Source organism: Phalacrocorax carbo, chromosome 1, assembly GCF_963921805.1.
Source record: "Phalacrocorax carbo chromosome 1, bPhaCar2.1, whole genome shotgun sequence".
Taxonomy (NCBI): Eukaryota; Metazoa; Chordata; class Aves; order Suliformes; family Phalacrocoracidae; genus Phalacrocorax; species Phalacrocorax carbo.
In genome coordinates this window covers 194,777,473-194,783,777 of record NC_087513.1, presented here as the reverse complement: position 1 = coordinate 194,783,777, position 6,305 = coordinate 194,777,473, and the positions used below count along the sequence as shown (strand labels likewise).

General features: G+C 46.3%; 1 protein-coding gene across 1 annotated transcript in view; it reads left to right on the top strand.

Moving 5' to 3' along the window:
- The first annotated feature begins 438 nt into the window (after positions 1-438).
- MTUS2 (microtubule associated scaffold protein 2) overlaps positions 439-6,305 on the top strand; it is a 329,597-nt gene continuing 323,730 nt past the window's right edge. Inside the window, exon 1 of the mRNA XM_064441072.1 lies at positions 439-552. The gene's annotated coding sequence lies outside the window, so the exon portion shown is untranslated. The remainder of the gene's footprint in view (positions 553-6,305) is intronic.

Here is a 6,305-nt window from a genome sequence, read left to right as displayed (position 1 = left end):
TGGAAGGTCTTGCCACGATGTCCAGTGTCATTTGAGGCACCACTACACCTTCCCCGCAGACGCTAACCTGTACCTATATTCCCAGGAAAATCCCCATTCTATGATCCGCTATAAACCACCCATTTGCTTACCGGGTGTTAATTCGCACATGTAATCACGGCAATCCCCAGGAAAACGGGGCAGAGGTTGAAGCGTCCCACAAATGCAATCACGAGAACTTTATGGTCTGTATCACCACCTCTATCGTGACGCCTGGATCCTCCCCGGCAGGTCCCTCTGGGGGCAGGGGGTTGCGGGTGACCGGCGGTCCCGCGGGGGCCGGGCGGGGGGCGAGGGGCCCCTCCCGGGGCGGCGGCGCAGGGCGCGGCGCGGTCCCGCAGGGGGCGCTGCGGGCCGGCCCGGCCCGGCCCCGGGCGGCGGCGGCGGCGGCGGCGGCGGGCGCTGCTGGGCGGCTGCGCCCCGCCGCTATATAAACACGGCCCGCGCCCCGCCGCCGCCGCGTCCTGCCGGCGGGAGGAGGCGGCAGCACCGGAGGCACCGGCGCGGAGGCAGGTGAGCGCCGCGCATCCCCGCCGCCCGCGCATCCCCGCCGCCCGCGCATCCCCGCCGCCCGCGCATCCCCGCCGCCCGCTCATCCCCGCGTCCCGGGCTCCGCTCCCCTCCGCGGGGCGGCAGGGCTGGGTGGGGGTGTGTGTGTGGGGTCCCCGGTCGTGCGCGGCTGGGACACCACAGGTAAAAAGCTCTCCGAGATGGGGGAATGGCTCCTGCGCGGGGGGTACGCGGATGCCGGGAGGGCGGCAGGTCTGTAGCCTGCTCTTCTCCGCTACCTGTGGTGAAGGCACGTTTTTTTGGGTGGTGAGATAGCGAAACGAGCCCAGCTTGTCAAGGCGGATAACATGTATTATCAAATCTATTCAGCGAAAAGTTTTGAGCATGCTAATAAACGGACCGGCTCCAGTGGGCATTGCTCTCTGGGCAAAGATCGAAATCGCCTGTTTTGTGCTAGCAGTGTGTTAACGGCGTGACAGTGCCACGGGAGCAGGGTCCCGGAGCGGGCTGAGGACCTCCGGCCAGGGCCCAGCGCTCAGCACGGGCGAGTGGAGGGGTCAGGGCAAGTGCCGCGTTATAGCAGCCCATCGGGTCACGGTGCTAAAACCGCAATTACTCTCTGACCCTTCCACGGAGTTGAATGGCATCTCATTATTTTTCTTAAGAACAATGAAAGATAAAGCAGCTGCTGTGAATTATAAGGTAGTGTTTTGCTAGGAAGGGAAAAATAAATCTGTGGAAGATAGGGCAGCATGTCCAGGTCTCCCTACTCACCTAAAACGCCCCTGCTTGAAAAGCTGTTCATCTAGGTCAGTTGTCTCCAACTCTGTTTAGGTGACCCTGGGTGCGTTTTCCTTCTCCTCGCTTCATCTCCCTTGCTACCCTTGCCTCTGCTTCTCGCTCCCCAGCCCATGTCGCTGCTTCCCAAGGGTAAGAGCAACGCAGCGAGGGCTGCGTGCTGTGCCTCAGCCTTCGCACCGGTCTGTGCTCCCTACGGGCACCACTGTTAGGGAGCCAGTGATCCCCGATCACTCTAAACATGAAAAGAGCAAGTCAGCAGGAGCCTTGACATTTATCATTGCATTAAAAACGTCAAAGATCAAAAAATTAATAAGTGTTTCTCAGCAGGTCAAGCATTAGAAATATTTACTGCTATTAAGGCTTCGGTAGCAAAATAATTAAATGGCAAGTGTTTGCGTACAGGTTAAGTTTGCAATGGATGACTGTGTTAAGGAGGCACTTGGCAGCAATTGAGATGGGTATAGCATGATGCACAAATGCCTTATTTTGGTTTGTGTGATTTCGTACAGGAATTGTTTTAATGCTCTCCACGTTCAGTGTCATGCAGGAATGTTTCAAGCAGGGATGCGGGCTTTTCCATATCTCCTGCTGCATAAACTCTTTACCAGTCTGCCCTTTTCCAATGCAATTAAATATACCCGGCTACTTGTCTCCTATCTCTGCAATCTGTTGTGGAGAGCAGTACAGCCTGTGCTGCAGGAGAGTGGTAGCAGAGCGCTACATGTATGCAAATGAGGCATAACCTCTCATTCTGCTTTATTCATCATCACCTTAATTTCTGCAGAGTAAAGTCCTATTTGAAGGTGCAAAAGGGGGATTCTGTAAGTGATCCTTTGAGCAATGCACTGTGAGTTTGACAATCACTACCTGAGATGAGTGGGGGAGGTTTAAGAAAATCTTTGCAAGGCTGTGTCCATGTGGCTTATTTGAAGTAGCTTTTGATATGGTATCATATCCTTATGTTCATCTCTTTAAGGACAGAGGGGTAGGTATTTGGCTACTGGTCTAACAAATGCCAGGTGTAGGTTTGGGGTCAGATAAGTAGTTTTTAATTTCTTTACAGCACAGCTTCTTCTATGGCAAAGTTTTCTAGGGTGTTGTCTGTTCTGTTAGCAATAGTGACTGTAACAAACAAGAAAGCAGCTTAAAACTCCTGGCCTAAATTTCTGGAGTGTATTTTTCTATGCAAAACACATTTATGATATAGTAAGCAATGCTAGATATTTAAGAATATAGTGGGGAGAGGAGAACTAGCAGCACATCTACTGCAGAAGTGCAGTTCTCCACATCTGTAAAGCACAACAGCACATCGGAGGCTATGCAGGGAGCTCAGTAACCAGTGAGAAATAGTCCTCCCTCATAATAAGTTAGGAAAACCAAAGATTTCACCTTCCAATGTGTATTCTCTATTTCCCAAGTTCATGGAGGAAGCACCAGAAATCAACATAGGACAAAGAATTGCAGCCAGAATTGCAGGCTCCAGTGAAATGTGCTGCCTCCAGGGAGTCATACAATGGCAGATGAAGTGAAACACAATACAGTAGAGACTCATACACAGTGGTTGGTTTAATGTTTGATTGAACACTCTGGAGGAGAAAAGATCTAGGCATAATAACAATGGATGTCTTGGCAAAGATATTGGCTGAAATGCCAGCAACAAGCAGTGCAAGATATCTTCCCCTCTACCCCCGCCTGGATGCTGAGGTTTGCTAAAAGACTACTGAGGCACAGCTGCTTTAGCAAATGCCTTCCCTACACAAGTACTGCATTTTATGCTAAGTTATTTATAATTATACTGGCCTTGTTGAAACGCAACTTCTACTGAACGCTCTGCAGTCAGCTTTGTTAAGGAAGCTGAAAGTAGGGGAAAAAAGTAGCATATAGCAGCAAAACTTCAGTACATGATTATATTTTTTGTACCTGATCTTGCTATTGCAAGATCAACCCATTGAAACATTCTTTCTTCAGGAAAATAGTTCTGATAGATTTTTGTATAGCTTATCCTGGCACTATCCTAATATGAATAGCGTCCTCATGAGCCTGGGAACACTGCCACTTTGCTGGGTACGCATTTGATGGTTCACTTTCCAAACAAAATCTTTTTTTATTCTGTCCATTGCTATTACATGGTATCATCTTGCTATTCTAAATTTTTCCAGTGGCAAACTGGGAAGATAACATCTAACACTTCAGCCAAGGTTACCAAAAAGATCTCTAGAGCACAGCCAAATACTGTAACCACCTGACTGACCCCTGCCATTGGTTTAATGAGAAAGACCTACTTAGTGAGGGTTTGTAGGGTGAGAAGCAAGAGGGGAAATGATTAGTTGATATAAATTGCTGTACCTTCACAACCAAGTGATTTATAGTAATTAAAACACTGTCCCATATCGCTCTGTTATGATACAAAGCCAGGTTAGTATTTGGCAGCCAAAAGGCATATCTGTGAAAGATTCAAAACGTGAAAAATGGGTCTTCAGTACAAGAAAGAGCTGTCTGGAAGACTGTATTTCAGCAGTCACCTTAGTAATTTCTTTAAAGAATTCTATTTTCTTTTTCAGTTAAGTGGCTACAAAGCTGGAAAACAGGTTCAAAGCTCCCAGTATAGTGAATCTTCACGTTTCAGGGCAGGAGCTCAAGGAAAAGTTATTGCTACTTTCGTGGTGTAGTGTAGCACAGCACCTAGTGCTGCGTGGGCAGGGGCTTTGGTGGTGCACTTCATGGGAGGTAAGGACATCCAAGTTATGTTCCTGCATAATTGTAGTCAAGCCTTAGCTTCCTCTCCGAAAACTGGGAGGAGTACGCTGGCCCACTCTTGCATGGCGTTTGGGGACTGTAGATGGAGAAGTCCATTTAGTTCCAGAAGAGGCATTCACATCAAAAGTCTCTGCAAATGACTTAATCCTCAGAAGCATCTGGTGCAGCAGCAGTTCCCAGGCTTTTGCTGTTAGTGACATCACTTACAGATCAGTGATTTTATGCAATCCTCAAAACTAGCAAAAGCATCAGCTGAAAAAAAATTCCTTGGATTCCCCTCCCAGCCTGCAATCGTGAGTCTTAATTTAGATGATGGTGTAATACAGGTTGCTGCTCCTTATATGAGTTTGAGGGTCTGTTCTGCCCAGAGATAAACTTCTATGAAACAGCTATTGCATGAGATGCAGAGCTGGAAGAAAGGCATAACTTGTTCTTCTTTGCACAGCTGTGAGTTTCACTTCATGGGCATAATCACCGAACACTTAGAGGAGAGAGACTTCCCTTTGAAATCATAGTTAAAAAGTAAACAAGCATATAAAATGCATACTGGGCTAATTAGTTTCTCTATTAAGTTTTATTTTTTGAATTTTAACTATTTGATAGCTTATCCTAAATGAGTTGGCTTCCGTGTTTATTATCCCCACAGAGTGCTCTAAGTTACGGCAAAATGCTAAGGCTGCCAAAGAGCCAGTCTGGCAGCCAAGGATAGCTTGAACAGAGATGCTCCAATAGTGCTTTCACCCTCTGGCATGTGTTGTCTCTGCCAAGTTTTGCATGGGGCACATGGAACAACAACCCTTTAAGCCACCTGAGATCTTTTCAGTCCAAGGTGGTCCTCTAATAATTCTCAAGATTACACTGCCAGAAAAATTTGGAGGAACCGGATGACTCCCAATTAATGTATTTCTGTGCTACAGGGTACGTTAGTCTTACTGAACAAGAATTAGATTGTGATGGGGGAAAAATAAAGCTTTGTATTAGGCATTTCCAAGCTCAATATAATTTCTTCATGCCAGAATGCTGGGAGGAATCATGATGTGCTATGCACAGAGAAAGCTGGCAGGATGCTGGGCACAGATAAGACATTCAGAAGTAAATTGCACTTGAGTGTGCTCGGTCGAGCTGTGCTCTCAGAATGAATGCATTTCTTCTGGTCTACCAGACCACTGGGATCTGAGGTTCTTCCGTTGTTATGAAAAGTTGTTTAGCTGGTGATGCAATACAATAGCAAGGCTTTAAAATTGGAATAATATTAAAACAATCTCTGGAAACAATCTGTATGACCCTTGCTGAAATCAAACGGCTGCATGCACAAGACTAAAAACATTACGGAGATCAGGAGCAAGTGCTTAGGACAGGGTTGCTGTATCATGCTCACAATCTGGATACATTATTCAGGGTTTAATGCTAAGGGGTTTGGGGTTTAATGCTAAGACAAGTATTCAGCATGGGCACTCAAATAGGGCTGTTTCCTGAATGTATTAAAAGGAAATACATATCTAATAAAATAGATAGGAAATCAGAGATGAACAAGGAAAGAGTGCATTCCCCTCCTTTTTCAGATCTTAAGTTAAGAAAACTTTAAAAGAGCATTTGAATGAATGGAAAACTTTTTAAACATAGTTTGTAAGCTGGAAAGAAATGAGTAAGTTTCTAAAACAAAACCAGACTGGGCAAAACGCTAATCTTGATATGATAGCAGCTTGATCAAATCACCAACTAGGACTTCCTGAAACATCTGCATCTACCCATCTTTGATATTGCCTCAGCATGCCCCAAATATGAGTTAATTGGCTTACAGGAACAATGGATCTTGTTAATATGCATATTTTCTTAAATAATGTGTATACGTAGATGTATCGTGAAATTGTGTGCGTTACCACCAGAATTATTTACAGTAATAATTGAAGAAGACAAGGAGCTATGGAGACTCTGCCAAAGGAGGTTGCATTTTCCACTGATGAAAGCCCAAGTGTCAGAGGGGCTTACAGCCACTGTACAATCCACACAGCAAAGTTCAGGGCCAGGTCCACAGCCTTCATTCATGTGAGTAATCCTATAATGTCAGCAGAGGCAGCAAGATACTGATGCTAAAGAGATGAAAGCCCTCAGGCTCAGATCAGAAGATACAAGCTTTGTCCCCCACCAAGGACTGGGTGGGAAGGTAGACAAAGATTGCTTTATTTCACCTTCCTGGA